Here is a 20,198-nt window from a genome sequence, read left to right on the forward strand (position 1 = left end):
TAGAGTCCGTGCTCCGCAACAAGAGAAGCCACCGCAATGAGAAGCCCGTGCACCGCAATGAAGAGTAAGCCCCCACTCGCCACATTTAGAGAAAGCTCTCGCACTGCAATGAAGACCCAAAGCAGCCAAAAAATAAATAAATAAAAATTTTTTAAAAAAGAATTATAAAGAACCATAATTTTGTCCTATAATTCAAAATGTTATTAACGTTTTCATTGTTTGTTTCCCTAGAATCAGCAGGTGATAAGACAATAAATTTTAAACATGTACTAATGCTTACCAAAAAATGTGTTGAGAGCTAACTTTGTTCCTCAGTAGAGAAAACTAGAGAACAAGTTTTTATGTTTCCAGGATCAAGTTACATGCACACAAAGTGCATTACTCAAGGCCATGTATATAAGCAGGAAGGGACTATTTCATTATTACAATAAAGCAGAAATTCAAAACAAAAAACAAAACAAACAATGACGAAAGCAAACAAAGAGGGCTCTCTTCTTTATCCTTAAGGAGCCAAGAGAGATTTTTTTTTCTTTCTAGGTGTAAAGTATGGAGAAGAAACTAACCAGGAATACCACCAGGTCCAGGACAGGGAGTCTACACTAACGTTAGGGGACTTATTGTGGGAGAAAGGAATAACCATAGAGGGGGTGAGATGCTGGCACAAAAAGGAATGTAAAGGAGCACTGTGTGCCCAAGGAGTTTGAGTATTGCACATCCACCTGGAAACCTCAGTCATTCTGAATTATTTCCAAGAAAGATGAGGGATCACATGATCATTTCCATGTGATGCTGGACAAAAGCGGTCTTGGTACTGAGCAAACTGAGGACTGTGAACTTTCCTAGGCTGAGAAAACAGGCAGCACATAAGGGCTCTATATGGACTGTTCAACTTGGAGCACCTAGTCTCACATAGGTTGGACTGACCTCTGATAGGGACATAAATTTAAAATAACCAAAAATTTCCAATGAAAACCTTAAGTTATCCCTGTCCTAATTTGATTAAAATCTAATAGAAACAAGGGGAAAAATGATAAGAGGAGCAGGCAGAACAAACCCCGACCCGGAACTCTCCAGTTAGCAAATGAAACCCTCAGGAAAAGGTTTTTAAACTTCATGGCTTTTAACTAACACATTGTCCACCTCTTCATCCTGGAAATCAGCACCCTTCAAATGCAACAAGGACCCTTACTAACAGCAAAGATGTACCAGGTGCAATTGAACACCTTTATGACTACTCAATTAAATGGTTTCATCTGTGCCATGTCACTTATCCCTTGACACACTTTTCTCACATTTTCATACTGCTTTATCCCTGAAAAGTGGTATTAATTCAACAGGAACCAGAGCCAAATAGCTCGCCCTATGGCAGGATAAGTAACCTTTTGTTCTTTTCAAAGGCTGACCCATTGGGGAAAAAATAATTGAGAGCCACATGCTTTAAAGCAACTTAATTTGAGTGGGTGAGATTTTTTTTTTAATGTTGGGTTTTATTTTTTAATTTCCAGAGTAACTTTCTAATAAAATAATAAAACTCTTCTCAAAATGGCATAAAGAGAATAGGACCTTTTATTTATTTAATTTTATTTTTTATTTTTTTTAATTTCATTTTTACTTTATATTGGAATATAGCTGATTTACAATGTTGTGTTAGTTTCAGGTGTACAGCAAAGTGATTCAGTTATACATATACAAATATCTGTTGTTTTTCAGACTCTTTTCCCATATAGGCAATTACAGAGTACTGAGTAGAGTTCCCTGTGCTATACATACAGTAGGTCCTTGTTGATTATCTATTTTATATATAGTAGTGTGTATCTGTTAATCCCAACCTCCTAATTTATCCCTCTCTCCCCACCTTTCCCCTTTGGTAATCATAAGTTTGTTTTCTAAGTCTGTGAGTCTGTTTCTGTTTTGTAAATAAGTTCATTTGTACCATTTCTTAGATTCCACATATAAGTGATATTATATGAAATTTGTCTTTCTCTGTCTGACTTACTTCACTTTGTATGATAATCTCCAGGTCCATCCATGTTGCTGCAAATAGCATTATTTCACTCTTTTTTATGGCTGAGTAATGAGGAAAAGACCATTTAATCAGCAGACATCAGGGACAGAAAAAGACAAAAACAGACAGAAAATAATAAAATCTATCATAATGATGAGTTTCTTAAAATGCCAAGGAATAGAGAATGAGAAATTCTCTATTCTGATTTTTAAGGCAAATAAGAAGTATATAAAATGTAGTCAGTGAATTTTATTCAGGCCCATATGGGTATTCTTGATTATCATTCTTGGAAAATATCTGGCTGAGTTTGAGAAAGGCATAGAAGGAAAAGGTTTTCTCTAGGTGTCATTACCATAAAAATACATTTAATCCCTGACTTTGTTCTTATTCAATCTGCCTTTTGTGAGCTGGCAACTCATATCCTTACCTGGAAGGGAACTTAAATGAAAACAAATTGAGTTAAGCTCAATTAAAGAGGGTAGATTTTAAGTTCATTATAAATCTCATTAGTAAACTACCAAGGCCACTGGGTCTCCGCAAGGTCCAGTCTCAACAAAAGTTCATCTAAAATGTTGACTCCAGCAGTCCTCCCTGGTAGTAAGAGTTCAAAGGCAGTTACCCAGGCACGAGAACCTCTAACTGACATTTTCACTTAAACACAGAGCAACACATTATTACAATGTGGCTTCTCCAAGAATGTTCTCTACTGCATGAGGTCACCAAGGAGGCTTTGCAACCTCCTCTATCCAGGAATTTCCCTTCTTCCCTTTCTACTGCTGGGTTATTGATAACAGGTTTATTGTACATGGCACCGGATTTATTACTTGGATCCTTCACTCTCCTCATTAAAATCTTTTGATCACTCCCTAATTCCTTAATGAATAAAATATAGATTCTTAGCCTAACATTCTAGGTCATTCAGAATTTGACTCCAATCAACTTTTTCCTGACTCATCCCCCCATGACTTCCCCACTTACATCCTACTTCTCTAGTCAAACTAGAATATATGCAGTTCCCCAGTTAAGTTGCTCTCTTTTCTGCATCAACATGCTATGTACCTTCTGGAATGGCTAATCCTCCCGCATCCCTCTGCATTCACAGAAACCCCAGCACGCAGCACAATGCACATGGGGGGCATTCGATCAACATTTGTTAAAATAAGACATATCCTGTTCAAATGTCCCCTTTGTGAAATAGAAATAATCTCTTCTGGCTCTGGCCTACCCACAATACTTTGTTGGGTCTTTTTTTTTTTTTTTTTTTAATCATTATTACTATTAGGAAGTAATATACAATCCTCATAAAACATGTTTTATAAACAGTAACAGAATTCAAAGTTAATCTTAACTTTCCCCAAACACCCATTTTCCTTCCCCAGAGACAACATTAATTAACAATTTCCTGTGCATCCTTCTAGATTAGACAGGCAAAGAACATAAATTCTAAAGAGCAACGATTTGTTTTGGTCGGTCACTGGGTTCCTCGCTCCTAGATTAATACCTCACAAGTAGAAGGCACTCAGTCAATACTTGTCGAATGAAAGAATGAATGTATGTATATGTAAATTAAATTACTACACATGATATGGTTTCATTTTTTAAGTTGATAGTTCAAAGAGCAGCAATTTAGGTACACTATTTAAAGTTAAAAAGCGTCTGTTAAGCCATAAGAAATTTTTAAAAAGGAGATCATAAACCTTCCACATTACCAGAAAGGAAGAAAATTATCATTTACCCAGTAAAAAGAACAAAGTAGATACATATGTGCCGATGCAGGTATATTCTTAAGTGAAAAAGAGCAAATTATAAAACAGCATGTTTATCATCAGTCTACCTGTATTTTTATGAAAGGATAGCTACATGAACAACCAACAGTTTTGTTTCTGTCTTATGGTAATTACCACTTGCTGCTCACGTACTGCAGTCATGTACCTCTATGTGGTTTCTCTCCTACTCATTGTATCAGCCTTAATATTAAACCCTTACGCTTTTGTGTTTTTGCTTCCCCTTAGACCAGTGCCATGTAGAGAAGAGGTACTCAATATAATTTGCTGATTGAAAGACTTCGTAAATATTAAAAGATTGAGGTTCAAACTGACTTATTGCATGGAGAAGAATTTATTGGCAACAGTTACTAGGCCTATGTCTTATCCTAATCCTTGTTTTAAAAACCCCTGGGCACAGATGTCGAGAACAAATGTATGGACACCAAGGGGGGAAAGCTGTGGGGGGGAAGCTGTGGGTAGGATAAATTGGGAGATTGGGATTGACATATATACACTAATATGTATAAAATAGATAAGTAATAAGAAGCTGCTGTATAAGAAAAATAAATAAAATTCAAAAAAAAAAAAAAAACGCTGGGTAATTTCTTTCTTCTACTAAGAAAACGTCTTGAACAAAAGGGCCTGCACTCTGCTGCTCTCCCCTGAAACAACGCTGCCAACTCTGTTAGACAAGGTAAGAATAACTAAATTCAGACAATAAAGCAACACATTTTAGCCATGTGTTCCAACAGCCATCCCAAACCATCTTACCCAAGCTGTTATCCAATAGAAAGGGAACTAAAAAAAATAAGGCCACCTCTTCTACTGTTTCTCATGGAGGTGATAACAAACAAATAAATGAATGAAAACACACAGGCATGCACAATGAAAACAAAAAAAGCCTAAAATATCTGAAGAATAAACAGGAAAAGGCCTGTTACTGAACCACAAAAGGGGACACTATAAACCAACAGAGAAAGCACGGGGACAATTTACAACACATTTTCTTGCAACCAACCATAAGCCAAACAAATAAGCAAGTAAGAAAGAAAAATAAATAGTACCAAGACTGAGCTCTCACTTATTGAATCAGAAAAGTGAGTTTAGAAGCTAAGTCCTAGCTAACACATCTCGTAAACTCAATGTGCAACCATGTCTCTACTTCAAAATTCTTTTCATTCACTTATTTCCTCCCAGGAGAATCTGTGTTGTCACTACGGAAAAAACAGCACTTCCCTGTCAAACTCAGCATTCCAGGACTGAAATGACACTACCTCCCTACTTCTCCCCAGACCTGTCCTCATCTGTGTTTTCATCTCATGGACTTGACACCACCATCCTTTATCAGCCCCAAGTACAGCCTACCGCCAAATCCTGCAAATTTGCCTCCACATGGCTCTGGTATGCGCTTCTTTCTCTACATCTGATGGCCCTCTTGCCTGATCTACCGTCAGGTCTGGCCTGGACCATGTCCATAGCCAACCAGGTCTGCTCTGCTCCCTTCAATCTGTTCTCCACTTCAGCCAGTAGATCTGACCACAGTACCCTTTCCACCCTTTGATGGTTTCTCTCTGCTCTGAGGATCAAAAGCAAAACAGCCTACGAGGCTTGCATGGTCCACCCCAGAGCATCTCTCCAGCCTCGGCACTTACAGCTCTCCTCCATGCCCAGGGCTCCAGCCACTCCATCTTCCTTCAGGGCCTTTACAAGCTATGTTCCCTCCTGCCACAGATGTTTGCACCACCCTGCCCTCTTCACCTACTTGACTTCTAATTACCCTTAGGGCTCAGCTCAATTGTTGCATCCCGAAGGAAACCTAAGTCAATCTGTCTTCCTCCACTACTTAGCACCTGCCTCAACTTATAATCATTGACAAGGTTAAGAGCACTGGCTCTAGAGCCAGACTACCTGAGTTTGATCCCGTATCTGCCACCTACTCGCTATGTGCCTCATTCGTAAGATGGGAATAACAGTACCTACCTCACAGAGTTGCTAAGAGGATTAAGTACTTGTGCTGATGTAGAATCAGAGATCAACAACAGATAATCCCAAAGGCCAAATGCAGCCCACCACGTATTTTTGTAAATACAGTTTTCTTGGAACACAGAGACACTCATTTGTTCACATATTGTCTGTAGCTACAAAATGGCAAGTTGAGTAGTTACGACAGAAACCATATGGACCTCAAAGCTAAAATATTTACTACCTGGTCCTCTACAAAAAAAGTTTATCAATCCCTGGCAAGATTATGCTTGATCTACACAAATGAATATTAGCTACAACATGGATGAACATTGAAATCATTATGCTAACTGAAAGAAGCCATCACAAAATACCACATATTATATGATTCCACGTGTACAAAATGTCCAGAATAGGACAATCTATAGACACAGAAAGTAGATCAGTGGTGGCCTCGGCCTGATGCAAGGAGGAGTAGAAGGTTTTGGAATAAAATGGGAATAAAGGGTATGGGGCTTCTTTGTGGTGGTGGGGGGAGGGAATGGTGATAAAAATGTTCTAAAATTAAATGCAATGGTTGCACAATTCTGCGAGTATACTAAAAATGATTGAATTGTACACTTTAAATAGGTGAGTTGCATGGTATGTGAATCACATCTTGAATTATATCTCTATAAAGCCGTTCCTAAAAAAATATTAGCTAACATCTGTGAGCTAGCTTGATTACTATCTGCCTCCTCACTAGCCTACGGGCTCCAGGAGAGCAGAGGCCAGGTCTGATTTAGCTCCTCACTTTGCCTGCAGCTTGTACACAGTGCATTTCATGTTGTTCCAATTCAGAAAGCATTTGTTGAATGAATGGTTATTTGGCTGGGGCAGGAGCGAGCGGGGCTTTGTTGCTATTTTTCCCCAGTCAACCCACAGATTTAAGTACTTAGTTTGTTGGGGAAATCTATGACACACAGCAAGGAATTTCTGTTAGGGCCTTAGCGTGTAGGATCCAGCAAGGTCCTGTAGCCACATGAGGCAACCACACCCTTATGCAAACACCTGAGATTTTCACACTGAGGCTTTTGTTTCCAGCCCCATGGAACATAGCTCCTGGCTCTCTGCGTAAGCAAATCTTGTATTTCTAGCACATGAAAATGAGCCCACAATACAGATAAAATGCCTAGGATCTAGGGTGCATTTTTTTTCTCCTCTTACCCTCTTCTGACTCACCTGAGTTGCTCAATAAACATCTGTGGAATGAATAAATCAAAGAAATGACTACATTTCTTTTAGTACATATTTCTTACTCCTTACTGCCTTTTATCAACCACATTAACACTGTGAGCATTTTTCTTGTGAAAATCAAGGTGTGAGCCTAAACACCTTCTACTGGGGCAGCAGTCCAAGCACCTCTGACTTCTGAGTGCAAAAGAGCCAGACTGCACTAAGGAGATACGTGCCGTGATTACAAATCTAGGATTCCTACACTTTTGAACGCCAGCGAGTCATGGTTTAAGTGTAGGGTTCTGCGCCCCAATTCCCAGAGATCCTGACTGAGGGGGTTCACATAGCTCATGCTCAGAAACTCCTAGCTAAAGTAATTAGACTGGTTTACATGTGTGACTTATTCTTGAGCCAACACAAGGGAACAGGAAGGGCCTGGCAAAAATAGTAATGAAATAATAAACTCTGAGATATTAACATAATGTAATGCAGTGTAAATCTATTCTAACTTATGGGTATCCTAAGACACGCTTGGAGGGGCTCAGAAGCCTTGCTGAAACAAGCCATGTCCAGGAATAAGTAGGACTCAAGGGTAAGGAACAATGACACTATTTCATTAAAGCTTCTAGTCAAGTGGTCAGGCAGGCATTTTGTAAATGAGAAAACTATAGCTCCCAGAAGATGAAGGATTTTTAGTCACTCATTCAATAAGCATTTATTGAAAGTCTACTGTGTCCTGGATACTGTGCTCTAGATGTCACATCTGGTGAGAGAGAAATTCAAATCCAGATGTGTCTGATACCAAAATCCATGTTCTTTTCATTATAATTAAAAATCAGCTGAAATGCCAGATCCGTGGCCCCTCCAGCTACCACCCTATCTCTGCCCTCCCCTTCAAACCCAAACTTCTTGAAAGAATTGTCTTCCCTGGCTGTCTTCACTTCCTCACCTACCACTCACTTCTCAACCCACGAAAAGCTGGCTTCTACCCCAGCCCTTCCACTTAATTCTGAGCAGGGCCACTTATAATGTACTCATTGCTCAACCTCATGGATGCTTCTCAGTACTTTTTGGATATCTTGAAACTTCTGATACTGTTTACTACCCTCTCCTTCTTGAAATATTCTCTTTCTTAGGATTCCACGGTACCACGCTCACCTTGTTTTCTTTCTACTTCTCTGGACACCCCTTCCCAGGCCCTATTATGGGCTTGTTTTGCTTTTTCTATCTCTGGAATGTTCTGCCTACGCCCTTCTTCTCTTTCTCTAGATACCTTCATCTACTCCCAGGGGACCAATCACCATTTATATACTAATCACTTCCAAATCTTTACCTTCAGCCCAGGTGTCTGTTTCTCCTGAGCTGTGCGTATGTTTACTCCACTATCTTCTGGGTATCTCCACCTACTTATTCCAGGGACACTTCAAACTCAGCGTTTCCAGAACTGAGTTATCATCTCAATCAACTCCCTCTCCTATCAAAGTTGTTCTCCTGCATTTTTTTTCAGTGAATGGTTCCATCATCCACTCATTTGCCCAAGAATAAGCCTGAGTCATCTTTGATACTTCCCTCTCCCTCCCTTTCCCATACCCAGTCAATCAAAAAGTCCTGATAATTACCTCAATAAAGCTGAAAATAAAAATTTTTTCATATGATATAGCTTATATGTGGAATCTAAAAAAAAAGGGTACAAATGAACTTATTTACCAAACAGAGGTAGAGTCACAGATGTAGAAAACAAACATATGGTTAGCAGGGGATGGGGAGAGGAATAAATTGGGAGATTGGGATTGACATATACACACTACTATATATAAAATAATCAACAAGGACCTACTGTATAGCACAGGGAACTCTACTCAATACTCTGTAATGGCCTACATGGGAAAAGAATCTAAAAAAAAAAAAAGAGTGGATATATGTATATGTATAACTGATTCACTTTGCTGTACACCTGAAACTAACACAACATTGTAAATCAACTATACTCCAATAAAAATTTTAAAAATAAAATAAAAATTAAAAACTTTTAAAGCCCTGAAAATTGTATCTGTTAGATATCTCTGGATACCCATTTCTCTCCATCCATACTGGCACCTCCTAGATGAGGACACCATTATCTCTCAGCTGGTCTTCCAGTCTCCACACTCAGCCCCATAAGACCACACCCCACAGTGCCCCCTGGGTGATTTCTAAATCACTATTTCTGAATATGCTTCTACTCAGAATCCTTCAGTTGCTTCCCCTTGGTCTTAAGAAAAACTTCAAACCCCTATACATTTACATGACCTCATCTTTTCACACTCTCCTTCAAACTCTAATCCTCAGTCTCACTGAACTTCCGTTTCCTGGAATGCGCCATGTTCAGCCTCAGCTTCTGGCTTTTATATGCCATCACCACAGCCTGAAGCACTCTTTCCACCTTCAATGCCTGCTCATCTATTAACACATTTTAGGTCTAAGCTTAGAAATCACTTCCTCTGGGAAGCTTTCCCTGACTCCCAAGTCTGGGTGAGGTATTCCTACTCTGTACCTCTACAGCACCATGTCAGCCCTCTTTGCAGCGCACATCATACTATACTGTTGATGTAATTGTCTGTATCCCTGTAATCAGAACATACATTTCAGAACAGCACATGCCATGTGCCATTCCCTGTGTTCAGCACAGTGTCATACACCATAGGTATTTAAAAACACTTGTTTAATAATGGATGAACAAATAAATGAATGGGGCTCTAGCAATAAATGAACCTAACTTAGGAAAAGCATAACAGTTAATGGAGTAGTATCTCTTACCTTAAAAAATCCTACATTTCCCTTCAACAAGTACCTGATATCAACAAAATTTCTTGAAATGTTAAGTCACTGTCTCTACTCCCTCACCTCCCATTCTCTCCTCAACCCGCTCCAGTCAGGCCTCCATCTCCACTACCTGAGTGTGGCGAATATATTAGAGTCACCAACTGACTCTATGAACCCAATCCAATGGCCATTTCTCTACTTAACACAGTTGACCATACCCCCTTCTTGAAATATCTTCATCTAGGGGTTTCCAGGCCATCACACTTGCCTGGTTTTTCCTTCTTTGGCCTTGGCCACTCCTTCTCAGTGTCCTTTGCTTGCTCCTCCTCTTCTGTTTGACCTCTGAACGCTGAAAGACCTAAAAGGTCTGCTCTAGCTACATATTCCATAGGTGATCTCATCCAGTCTGTGGCTTTAAATATAAGTATACCAGCCATATGCTGATGGCTGCCAAATCTATACCTCTCTCTAGAACTCTGAATCCTGACAACCAACTGTCTACTTGACATCTCCATCTGGATATCAAATAAGCATCTCATATCTATCATGGCAAAAATACAAGCTTGATTTCCCCCAAAACTAGTTTATCTGCCAATCTTTATTGCAATAAATTCCATAACCAACTGCTCAACTGCTCAAGGCAAAAATTTAGAAATTATCCTTAATTTATCTTATTAATCACCCAATCATCCCAATGTTCACAAACATCCTTTGAAAAAAAATCCGTGGTTCTTCATCCCATTGCTACCACCCTGGGTCCAAAATACTATGATATCTCACCAGGGCTACAACAAAAGCATCCTAACTGGCTTTCCTGCTTCCCCTCCTGCTCCCAGATAATCCCCTCTCCACCCAGCAGCCAGAGTGGAAAATGTAAATCAGATCATGTTACTCCCTTGATTAAAACTTTCCAAAGGTTTCCCATCCACACACCTTAGCTTAGAGCTGATGATTCCCTGCCTAACCCAGCTCTGCCTTGCCTTGCTCTCCAATCACGCTGCCCCTCATTCACCACAATCCAGCCACACCAGGCTCCCTTTGCGCCATGAATTCACCATGTTTGTTTCTTTTGTTGAGTTCTTCCTTGAGCCATTGTCTCATACTGGAATGCTCCTCCCTAGCTCTTTGCACAGCAGCTCCTTTGTGTTATTCAGTTGCTCCTTAAGTGTCTCCTCTTCCTTCTCCGACACCTGATCTAAAGAAGATGCCCAAGCATAAATCCATTTTTGCATAAATCCGTTTTTGCATAAATCCGTTTTTGATATTTGCTATTTTTCTTAATGATTTATTCTTTGTCTCTCTAACTGAAATGCAAGCCTCGTGGGCACATGAAGCTTGCTGGAGTTCTTCACCTCAATAATCTCTCAACCCAAAATAGTGCTTGATAAAAAAAAAAAAAATAGTGCTTGATACAAGGTAGGGTTTCAGGGAACACATGCTGCACGAATGTATCAATGAACAGATTTACCTGTATTCATAAAAACCGTAATTACGTGATAAAGTGGTTAAGTGTGAATTCACCTGTACTTTTGAAACATTTTGTTTTGAAGACATCAAACCACCCTGGAAGTTCTGCCGAGTAAACACTCAGACTGATGCAGACAGACACATACAGCAGAACTAGTTCGCACTCTGAATAGCCTCCTTAACTGAAGACGAGGCCAACAACGCCCACGTTTTGGAAAGATCCTACATGTTACTCAAATTTGAGAAGGGCCGTTGGTGTTCTGTATTTGAGCCAGGTGCCCTTGATCTTGTAACATTTCGTTGCCCGTGTAATTGGTAGTCCCCTCTGTAGTAAAGGTTGAAAAGACCAAGGCGAGACCCGTGGGTGCTGCCCCACCCCAGAGGCAGACAGCAAGTGTGTGTGGCTGCTCTTCTCCCATTTTCTTCCTGTGCTCATTCAACACGTTGCCTCATAGACCATCAATGACCAGGAGAGATTATTCACCCAGAATCTCATATCTCTCCTGCAAAGATACACACATTGATAATGGCGAACATTCCATTTCTCTAATAAATCATTCGTAGCTTTTTATCTATCATTTTTAAATGACTCTAAAAATATCTGGTGGTTATTAGTAAACTTCAGCTCTCATACATATTGAGAACAACAAATACAGTTACCTTTTACCAAATTTCCCTGCTGAACGTTTTAGAAAAATGGAGCCATTTGGAGAAATTAAAATCACCAATGCTGAAACCAGATGAGGGAAGTAATCTCTTGAAGAGGCACATTTAGAATGACCTCTGATTTTTTTTTTTTATAGCTACTTTATTTATTGATTTATTTATCTTTGGCTGTGTTGGGTCTTCGTTTCGTGCGAGGGCTTTCTCTAGTTGCAGCAAGCGGGGGCCACTGTTCATCGCGGTGCGGGGGCCGCTCTTCATCGCAGTGCGCCGGCCTTTCACTATCGCGGCCCCTCCCGTTGCGGGGCACAGGCTCCAGAGGCGCAGGCTCAGTAGTTGTGGCTCACGGGCCCAGCTGCTCCGCGGCATGTGGGATCTTCCCAGACCAGGGCTCGAACCCGTGTCCCCTGCATTGGCAGGCAGACCCTCAACCACTGCGCCACCAGGGAAGCCCCTGACCTCTGATTTTTAGAGTATAAAATCACACACTAAACCCACCAGATGGTTATAAGTTAATCTCTTATATTTACTTCAAATTTTCCCATTTCCAAGGGGGAATTATTTTGAGTTTTATTTTTCCTAATATACTACTTCAAGCTCTGAATAATTACACCCCCTCCCAACACACACGCATACACAACAAACGCTCAGAAAAATCTTGTATCTCCCATGGGGCTAATTAAAAAGGATTCTGATTTCTATAAGGAATGAATGAGATCTTTGTTAACCTACTTTAACAGGACTCTAAATGACCCTGTATTTATCTTGCCCTACTTTTCAAAATGTAACTGACCCAGAATAAAGTAAGCTTATCCCCAAACTCCTGGCAAAAACAGAACCAAAGTTCCCAGAAGACGAAACCGTATATACAACCTAAAAAAGAAAAAAAAAAAACTTTCCCTGAAAAACATTGTTCACTGCAAACACCACTGCTTCCAGAGCTATTTTGTTTTGCATTTAATTGGGATACTTTTAAGATTATGAAGCTTTACAATATGAAGGCAAATAATCCTCCAAAAAAACACAGCAGAAGACAGTATCAGCTATTATGATATCAGGAACTTTCTGGAAGCTTTTTTGTTGGGACAGTACAGCACTGATAGCTGGTGAAGGGCTATAACTTGAGTATTTTCTCCGGGTGTAATAATCACCTGATTGGCAAAAAAACAAAAACAAAGAAACCCAGAGATGATTTGCTTTTATTCATAATAATAAAGCAGTCTGCCTTGGTTAAAGAAGCAAAAATACTGTCTGCATATTTCTTACTCTTCATGCATCATTTCCATCAAAATCCCACATTGGGGACCTAAGTACAAAAGGGCAGAAATCCTACCCAGAAGCATTTTATTAAATCCACTCCTCTTTCTCAGGCTTCACAGTTTCATTCACTCACTGTCATAAGGTAGAACAGAATTTCTCTCAGAAACATGATACTAAAACACTATTGAGCCCCTAAACACCATATACATACCTCACTGCCTCGGGTCTAAAGAAATCTTTGTTTCCATCCTGTCTGATTTTCCTGAACACTGAACAATTTTTCTAATTCAGGATACTTTATATGTATTTTTTCTTTTTTTTAATTTAAATTTAATTTTTACTTTATATTGGAGTATAGTTAATTTACAATATTGTGTTAGTTTCAGGTGTACAGCAAAGTGATTCAGTTATACATACACATATATCCACCTTTTTCAGCTTCTTCTCTCGTATAGGTTACTACAGAATATTGAGTTTCCTGTGCTTTACGGTAGGTTCTTGCTGATTATCTATTTTGTATATAGTAGTGTGTCTATGTTAATCCCAAACTCCTAATATATATCTTTATAGTGGAATGGCCACTCATTTTTTTCATTACACAGTTGTTTATTGAAAGCCTAAAACACGTCAGAAATTTCATTGGCAATAAAGATACAAGATTTCCTATGCAGGGCACCTAACGTACTTAGAGGAACTCAGATGGCTTATTAGAGCAAGAGATGTCCAAAGACGAAAGGAAACTCCAGGATAAGGAACAATTACAGAGGGTTCAGCAGGAAAACAAACTCCCGGGAAGTTCTTATCTGTCTTACTTGTTGATGTCACTTTCACATGATGTCAACAGGCAAAAGCACAGCTGGACTACATGCCTCTTGCAGGTGCTCAATCTATTCATCTTTGCATCCTTAGCACCCTACCTATGGTTGCCATCCAGTATTTACTGAACAAGTGAATAAAATTCAACATTACATCGCACAATTATTCTTGTAATCTAACCCAACGAACACAAATGTTTTCTAATGTTATTAAAAGGAATACATAAATGGAAAGCCTCCCTTCAGATGGATACTCAGTAAATCATGACTAAATTTAAATGGAGTAATAACCTAACTACAGAAACTCACATTTCACTGCTCAGCCCTACCAAGCAATGTCTACCCAGAAGGCATAAAGGGCTTTTTAACCTTTTAAAATATGTCATCTAGAAGATAACAGCACTAAATAAAACATATGAGCGTTGTTTGAAACAACACAGTAACTTGGCTGGACATGGTTTTATACAGGTTCGTGCAGATGGTTAACCATTCACCAGCATTTTGGCAGGACTGCATGAAAGCTAACTCCTCGTGTGGTGGCAAAGGTAACAGAATACACACTCCTTCCTAGTCCTTTGTCTAACTGATGATAACATTCTGTATTCGGATGCTGTTGTTCTAATGAGCTACCATTGGCCTACCTCCTTTTTGAAAACAAAATAATGTGCTCCTGGTACACAAAATTATTGTGTCCTTTTATGGCCAAAAAAATATTATATTTATGTGTTAAAAAGAAACAACTTAAATCGGGACTTCCCTGGCAGTCCAGTGGTTAAGACTTCACCTTCCAATGCAGGGTGTGTAGGTTCAATCCCTGGCCGGGGAGCTAAGATCCCACATGCCTCACAGCCAAAAAACCAAAACATAAAACAGAAGCAATATTGTAACAAATTCAATACAGACTTTAAAAATGGTCCATAACCAAAAAAAAAAAAAAAAGAAAAAACTTAAATCTGAAATGTATAAAGTGTCCAAAATAGTTCAAAATTGCCATAGCTACCACTTAAAATATCACAAGATGAGTCAGCCTAGTCAGTCAATTTCACTCATTTTTTTAAATTGAACTATGGTTGATTTAAAATATCATGTGAATTCCAGGTATCAATTTCACTCATTATTAATTTGACTTTCAAATGGGCCCTCTACCTGTGTCGTGCTATTAAGCTTTCCATGACATAGGAAGTTCTCAAGAGTTTCTTTGAAAATGGGATCTTTTATCTACAACAATTTATTTTAAGCATATTGATATAAAATAGTATTTAATGGTCTTATTATTTGATGCTATTAAAATACTTGGTGAAAACACTCTAAATAAAAAGGGGGCTTCCCTGTTGGCGCAGTGGTTGAGAATCTGCCTGCCAATGCAGGGGACACGAGTTCGAGCCCTGGTCTGGGAAGATCCCACATGCCGTGGAGCGACTAGGCCCGTGAGCCACAATTACTGAGCCTGCGCGTCTGGAGCCTGTGCTCCGCGACAAGAGAGGCTGGGATAATGAGAGGCCCGCGCACCGCGATGAGGAGTGGCCCCCACTTGCCGCAACTAGAGAAAGCCCTCACACAGAAACGAAGACCCAACACAGCCATAAATTAATTAATTAATTTAAAAAAAAAAAAAAAAAAAGGAAGTTAATACTTTGGACATTATAGTTGCTACCACTATTATCTCAAGCAGCTCAGCTTCCAACTTTGGAGCTTCTCCACCTTATTATCCATAGTCAATAACTGCAGAGTCCTATTGAGTCTTCCACCTTAATGGTTTCTTATCTGTCCCATACTTTCCTACTCACTGCTATAACTCGAATCCACGCCAACATTACCCAATACCCAGATATTTGCAACACTTTCTAATCAGTTTCTCCAATTTCACTTTCTCACCCCTTTCAAGTCTTCCTATACCTCAAACCCAGACTAATCTCCTAAGGCACAACTCTGACCATGGACCCTGTCCTCTCATTCTTAAGACCCAACAGCTACCTGCTGCCTAAAAGCAAAATCCCCAAACTTCTTGGGCTTGAATTCAACTCCCTCAAGGATCTTCATCTCAGAAATACTACTGAAGGGATTCCTCCTTTGGTCTCAGATTAAATGGAATGGCAAAGAAAGTCCCTTCCAACTTGAAAACTCTGTGGTATTATCCAGCTTTACCCTTTACTGCTTCCATAATCTATCTGCCCGATACATCAAAGAAATGTTCTCTGAACATACCTTTTCCACCTGAAGAGCTTAGCAGAGATGTTATTTCAGACAAAATAAGTAGTTATTATTCTCTTAGGATAAAAGGGAAGGAAGCACCTATTATTTTGCCAGGTAAGAAATCCAATGGAAAGATGTAAAGAAATTCTATAATGGAAACCTCAGTAAAGCAAATAATTTTTAAAAGCAACCATTTATTTATCATTTTAATAGCTTAAACTTTCATATCCATAATTTATTTAAAATGTGGACCATCCATGGTAGTATAAAATGCACTAAACTAAAATAAATTCCAGTTTTTACATTAATCTGCTCAAATTGTTCAAATTCACCAATGTCATTTCTTTTTCCTCCCTAAAATCCAACCATTTCAATGTTACTATCCTCACTAGACTAAGAGATCACAAATATCTCTCTACAAAAAGTGCCCTTGGGGCTTCCCTGGTGGTGCAGTGGTTGAGAGTCTGCCTGCCAGTGCAGGGGACACGGGTTTGAGCCCTGGTCTGGGAGGATCCCACATGCCGCGGGGCAGCTGGGCCCGTGAGCCACAACTACTGAGCCTGCGCGTCTGGAGCCTGTGCTCCCCAACAAGAGAGGCCGCGATAGTGAGAGGCCCGCGCACCGCGATGAAGAGTGGCCCCCGCTTGCCACAACTGGAGAAAGCCCTCGCACAGAAACGAAGACCCAACGCAGCCATAAATAAATAAATAAATAAATAAATAAATAAATAAAGTGCCCTTAAAAATCCCTTCATAAAGTCATTTTCTCAAAGATCACACAAATGATGAACAATAAATGATGTTTATTGTCCTGCTCTATGAATTTCAGCAAAGCACTGCCTGATTCCTTAGGTCTGATGCCTTGTTGGCCTTGCGCACACAATATACCTGTTTTCATAGCATAGCAACAATGATTCACCACATTTCAATGCAGACATTTTAATCTTTTCTTGAGCGTATTATTCTCAGTCAAGGTATGGCCATAATTGCCTCACCTTATATAAGTTTTTGGCTAAAATAAAATAGGCATTATTAGTTAAATAGGCCTCTTTCTTCCTTTTAAAAAGGTTCTGAAATGAGGAGAAAAAATCTTTCTTATGAGCGGTCATCCTGAGCCTTTCATATGACATAAAATCTCTTTACTCATATTACTCCAAGGATCACTAAGCACATGTGAATTCTGTGAAATACAAGTCTGCTTACATGGTGTACAAAGCCAAATGCTTTTAAGACTATTGCCAACAGCCTGCAGTTCGGTAGTTGCTAATGTTCATAATATTGTCTATCAATGTTTTTGTCTACATAGCTAATAACCGTGCAATGAAACCAAAGTTACCTTCAGAAATACATACAAGTTCCTTCTTTCTTTCCTTCCTTCCTCCCTCCCTCCTTTCTTTCTTTCTCTCTTTCTTTCAACAACTCAGGCCGAAAGAATCATTACAAATCTGCTGATAACAATATAGAACTTAACTTTGGGAAATCCATTCATTTCACGGTTAAGCCTTCATTCTACAGTCATGGGAACTCCTCAGTTGAGAGTACTTGGCTAATGTGAGCAGCCCTTGCCCAGTGTAAAGCTGACTATAGTATAGTATTGGTTTTCCACCTCTCCCCCCTATAGAGTAATGCATCCAGCAGCATATTCCTCTAAAGAGACCATGAAGGAAAATCATTCACACCGGCAGCACATGTATATCACATTTCCATTGCCAAGCAGCCCATACTCATCTCCTACTGTAGAGCAGATGGTATAACCTAGTATAATTCAAAACATGCTATAAGAAAACACTCATTTCTCAGTAATTTGCTAATTATTTTGAGCTACTTGTGAACCTGAGATTAATGTTACTTGAAAATGCCTATCCATATTCAGGATGTGAAAGATTGCTATAAAAATTAAAAATTAAAAAAATAAAAGTTTGCTATGGATTAACTAGGATAAGGCTAAGATTTATGTGCACTTTCCAGAGAAAGTTGTTCGGGAAATTCCCTCTTTCAAATTGTTCTTTGAACTATGTCGGAGTGGCTGTGGTGCAGTGGAAAGAAAACTATCCTCCAGGTCAAAACTGAGCTCTGCTGCTCACTAACTGTGTGACTCTGGGAGAGTAATTCCATCTTTGTGAGCCACAGCTTCCTCCTCTGTATCTTGAAGATAAAAATATCTACCTTACAGTATGGTTGTAAGGATCAAATGAGGTAATGTACGTAAGGGTGCTGTGTAAGCTAGAGCATGCTACATGAAACTCTACAGTGGGGAAGAAAACATTTTTAAATATAACACCTATAATACTATTATAAGTGCTAAAATAGGTACTCTGGGAGAACAGAGGAGAGAGTGTGAATCGCAGCCAGAGAAAGAGTGGGGCTCATGGAGAGGGCCGAGTCTGGCTAAGTTTGGGATGAATAGGGATAGAGGAGGACTAGATGAGCTGGACTCTTCCAGTGGAAAGAGGAGACAGGAGAGCTGCAGGGGGAACCACCTGAACAAAAGCACACAAGCAGGAGAGCATGGCCCCTCAAGGAGCCATGGGGCTGGAGCACAGGGTGCTTGTGGGAGATGAGGGCAGAGAGGAAGGTGAGCAGCAGATAGGAAGTGCCTGTGAGCCACACCAAGAAGTCTAGACTTTATCCCATGTGTGATGGGAAGCCACTGAACAGAAATGTCAAAACTGAAAACCAGACATCTGGTTTACCATTTTTTCCTATCCACCATGCAATATCTACTCTAGCTGTGTGCTCCTGGACAAGATATCCTTTGGGACAAAGACTTTAACTGTAATATCTACAAAGAAATTACGATGCATTTATTGAGCTCCTACTCTGTGTCAGGCAGGCATGGTGCTAAGCCCTTTGCATGCATTATGGTTCATCTTCAAAGCACAGGTGCAATATAGGCATTATCACCCATATTCTAAATATGAGGAAACTGAGACAAAAAAGATAAAGTCTCTTATCCAAGTTCAAGGAACTGGTAAGTGGCAGAGCCAGCATGAGAAATTAGATTTACCTGGAAGTTTGCACTTTTTGACTGCTTTCAGCCAACTCCACCACCACCACTGCCTCTGGTAACCACAAATCTGATCTTTTTCTGTGAGTTTCTATGTTGGGTTGGTTGTTTGTTTTTGAAGTATTATTGACCTACAACACTATATTAGTTCCTGTTACATAACACAGTGTTTAAATATTTCTATACATTTCAAAAGGATCACCATAATAAGTCTAGTTACAGTCTGTTACAAGATAAATAAGTACTAGGGGTGTAATGTACACATGATAAATATAATTAACACTGTTCTATTTTATATATGAAAGTTGTCAAGAGTAAATCCTAAGAGTTCTCATCATATGGAAAAAATTTTTTTTCTATTTCTTTAATTTTGTAACTATTTGAGATGATGGATGCTCACTGTACTTATTGTGATAACCAGTTCATGATGTCTGTAAGTCAAGTCATTATGCTGTACACCTTAAACTTATACAGTGCTGTATGCCAATTATATCTCAATAAAACTGGAAGAAAAAATTAAATAAATGCATACATACATACATATCAGGATCAACTGATTCAGGAAAAAAGGAAGGGAGGGAGGGAGGGAGAGAAAGAGAGAGAAAGAGAGAAGGGAAGGGAAGGGAAGGGAAGGGAAGGGAAGGGAAGGGAAGGGAAGGGAAGGAAAGGAAAGGAGGAAGGAAGGAAGAAAGAAAAAAAGAAAGAAAGGAAGGAAGGAAGAAAAAGAAATTAGATTTACCGACCATTTATTGATGCGCTATCTTCCTGATACACTTTAGGGCACATGAATTACTACTCATATGCAACCAAAACTTGAGAGAAAAATAAGAACATTGGGTTTTTTCCAATAAATGAAAATTTGATTCAAACTACTTATGACGAGTATATGACACCACAAAAATGCACTTACTGAGAATTTTTTAAATTCTTACCTCAAGTACTATCCCTCAAAGTATGTTTCTTGAGTCTATACAAATTACATGATATTTATTTTTAAAAGCCACTGACCCCAAAGTCAAGAAGCTAATCATTCAAAACCATGTT

The 20,198-nt window shown here is 39.4% G+C and overlaps 1 protein-coding gene and 1 long non-coding RNA gene across 22 annotated transcripts in view; both read right to left on the reverse strand.

Moving 5' to 3' along the window:
- Positions 1-20,198, reverse strand: part of SYNE2 (spectrin repeat containing nuclear envelope protein 2) — a 313,751-nt gene that overhangs the window by 242,523 nt on the left and 51,030 nt on the right. The window lies entirely within an intron of this gene.
- On the reverse strand, positions 1,643-19,776 carry LOC309626234. Its single transcript, XR_014243056.1, has 2 exons — positions 12,340-19,776; positions 1,643-11,998 (listed from the first exon to the last, which is right to left on the reverse strand). It is a non-coding gene; the product is annotated as an uncharacterized lncRNA (long non-coding RNA).

The sequence above is a fragment of the Balaenoptera borealis genome (genome assembly GCF_965194805.1).
Source record: "Balaenoptera borealis genome assembly, chromosome: 3".
Lineage (NCBI taxonomy): Eukaryota > Metazoa > Chordata > Mammalia > Artiodactyla > Balaenopteridae > Balaenoptera > Balaenoptera borealis.